Source organism: Bombina bombina, chromosome 5 (assembly GCF_027579735.1).
Source record: "Bombina bombina isolate aBomBom1 chromosome 5, aBomBom1.pri, whole genome shotgun sequence".
Classification (NCBI taxonomy): Eukaryota; Metazoa; Chordata; class Amphibia; order Anura; family Bombinatoridae; genus Bombina; species Bombina bombina.
The window spans coordinates 33819063-33822569 of NC_069503.1; the positions used below are offsets into that span (position 1 = coordinate 33819063).

At 27.3% G+C, this 3507-nt stretch overlaps 1 long non-coding RNA gene across 1 annotated transcript; it reads left to right on the forward strand.

The window, feature by feature from the left end:
• Positions 1-1344: 1344 nt before the first annotated feature.
• LOC128659765 (uncharacterized) lies at positions 1345-1800 on the forward strand. The gene is made up of 3 exons (XR_008402473.1): positions 1345-1472; positions 1553-1639; positions 1727-1800. It is a non-coding gene; the product is annotated as an uncharacterized LOC128659765 (long non-coding RNA).
• Positions 1801-3507: the final 1707 nt, after the last annotated feature.

The following is a 3507-nucleotide window of genomic DNA, read 5'->3' on the forward strand; positions in this document are numbered from 1 at the left end:
TTATGTGTAAATATTGTAATTTGAATAATATTTATATAAATTCTTATTACATGTTAGTTTTGTCTGTTAAACTAACAATTGTTATATTTGATGGATACTAGCATAAAAAAATACATTTGTTGCAATACGGTAAAAAGTTAAGGTTTGCTTAGAAACTATTAGAGACAATTGATACAATAAAGATTATAAAGCTTAGGATGTAACTAAAAGTTAATAAAAGTTTATAATACATATTGAAACATAGATTGAAACTTATAGAAATACCAATCTATATCAATATTGATTTAAAATATTGGATTATTTTATTACTTGTAATTGCGCATTTTTATATAGAAATTAGTTCCGTTACTTGGCTACACCCTAGAAATAGAAATCAGCACAGCAAGATGGCAAGATCTAGGAAATTCTCTATAGGTGAACTATTGATAATTTCATATACAATGGAAAAATATTTTCCAAAAAAAGAAGGGGAATTTACACCTTGGACCAGGATAGGAGAAATAATATTCTCTGTGAAATGGTAAGAAGAGTGAGGCGTATATCTGGACAGAGGAGGACGAGAAAGCAATGCCTAAAACGCTACAATGATTTGTACAGGAGACAATCTAAATTGAGGACACTTATCCAGTGTTACCTGCGCAAATGTAAGACTTTGACATAATCCATATTTAATTTTTACAATGTATGTTGCTCAGAAATGTATAAATAACATTTGTATTTTTATCAATTTCATAACATGTGCATTGGAAAACACATTTATTTTATAAAACTATCAAATTTAATTGTGTTATATAATTTTATTGTATCTCTAGAAATCACTTAGAGAAAAGAAATTCTAGATATGCTCAGAGTCTGGTGATTTATGGCTGTACATTTGTCTATTGTGATTGGCTAACACATTTTAATAGAATTTTACTTTCACAGTTATCTTGAGTGTTGTTTCTAAAGTTAATTAACTTACATTGTTTGGGTTCTCTACTTTACAAGTTTAAAAAGAGATAGTGATGTAAATCTTTGGATTCAACAGTAGACACTGTCTCCCTTGAAGAATGACACGGTTTTTATAATATGTCTGATTCTTTCTTTTATCTATTTATACTGAATTATAAGCCAACTTTGTTTTGATGTTTGTAAAAGAAAAGAATGTGTGAAAGTATGTTGTGCACATCCTAGTATTAAGGCGATTAGATAAAATAAAATTTTAGAAAGATTATCTAATCTATTTCTAACATTGGAAATATGGTCTTTTTCAAAAATATATGTACAAATTAATAATTTTTCTTTTCTATTAAATTGTAGATTACATATGATTTTACATATAGTGCAACTAATTTGTTTACATTTTTAAATAGTTAAAAACCGTAGAGCACCGAGATATCTCTGTCCAATTGATGACAATTCCTCAAGTTCTGGTGGAGAATCTGACCCCTTGCCAAGGGTGTTTATGGACAGGGAGGGAAATGATATTCCAGGTATTTATAAATTGTAATAATTTATATATATATAGATCCATACAATGTTGGCAATAAAATGAACATTTTTTGTGTTTAAGTAATAAGAAGGCAACAACGTAGGGCAAGGCCTATTATTGAAAATGAGTCAAATGAGGAAGAAGAACTTCAGAATCCGAATTTGGAAGGTTAAATTAATTTTATTACTTTTTATTGCATTTATAATAAAAAAATAATTGTATTTGAAATGTAAACCATTGTTTTGTTATACATAGATGATGCAGAAATTCAGGTTGAGAATTACCGTCAAGATGGAGAGGCAAATAATGAGGAGAGAGAAGAAGTGGTACAAGATTATGAAATAGAACAAGTGCTTGTGCAGGAAGACGATTTAGAAGATAGTAAGTAATAATATATTAGAAAAATTCTAGTGATAACAGAATATTGTACTACCGAATATTATATATATATATATATATATATATATATATATAATAGAGAGAGAGATAGATAGATAGATAGATAGATAGATAGATAGATAGATATATAGAGAGAAAGAAATAAAAAAAAAGGATAATTAATTATTTTTAATATATACAAGTGGAGTAAAATCTAAAATTTCATTTTATACAGTGATGCAAGAAGAAGAGGTGGACAGAGAGGTGCATGATGAAAATAGTTCAAATGATTCCTCTGATACCATTAATTATGACTGGGGTGAGTATATCAGACATGTGTTTATATATGGATTTAAAAATACATAAGAATAACCTTATTCTTTATTTTATACAGTACCTGAAGATCAAAACATATTGATTAACAAGAAACAGTTATTGGAGATATTAAAGAAAGCTGAAAAAGGACTGAAAGAAAACTATTCAAGTTTGCATGAAATGCGCCTTAAAATTGAAAAAATGTAACAATACAATTTGATTTATCATAATGTGACCAAATTTTATTTTTATTTTTGTGATAAAAAATAAATATTTATGTTTAACCGTGTATTGGTGTCCTTATAAATTATTATAAACATAACACTGAAATCAATATAACAATGTATGAGATTGAATATGGGACAGTCTACAATCTATTTTTTTATTGTTTGCAAAAGATTGATATTCACTTTATTTCTGAGTTTAATGTTTAGCATTAACAACTCATTTATATTAATACACTTTTTTTTTTATCTGTGGTTACCTTGGACTTCTTCCAGCTCACTGATGAAATGACTATCACTGATTATTATCTATTCTCTTGCATTAGCATTGTGTAGTAACCCCAGTGCCTGAACAGAGTGTTATCTATATGGCCAACGTGTAATTTCAAACTCTTTTGAAAAGATATTTCAAAAGCCTGTGATAAGAGGCAGCCATGAAATTAGCATATGAACTACTATGTTTAGTTTAAAATAAGATTATTTACAAAAAAGACATTTCACCAGAAAAGAAATGTGAAATTGTATTAATATTAATAAAGGTAGAATGGCAATAGTTTACTGTCCATAGAAACACTTTAGAAAGGGGGCTTGGATCATGTCAGCTATGAACTAAAAAAATATACATTCATATATATATATATTTTAAAAATCAATATTTTACAAACACAATATTGAATATTTGTCAATTCAAATAAATATTGAGGAAGTAAAATTGATGTAATGCAAGGCAGATTATATTAAAATGGATTTAAAATTTATAAAAAAAAATAATAATAATCAAATGGATTAAAAAATTTAGAAAAGTATTATATTAGTTATTAAAAAACAAAGGATAAAAATAAAATAAAAAAAAATGATATTAACATTATTGGCTCGAAATAATCGACATTGAAAGCTGTTTTAATGATAAATAAGGCGCATTTTAAAAAATTGTGGCGAGATTTATCAATAATCTGCCGCATCTCGACAATGGAAATCAGCGATAAAATACTACTGGTTTAATGATAAATATTGGCGCACATGTGCGCCTTTGCAAGGGCGAGATGCGGCGAGTTCATAGGAGAATTGAAAGTCGTAATTCTAAAATGAATGATAAATAGAGCCCTATATACATAAAGC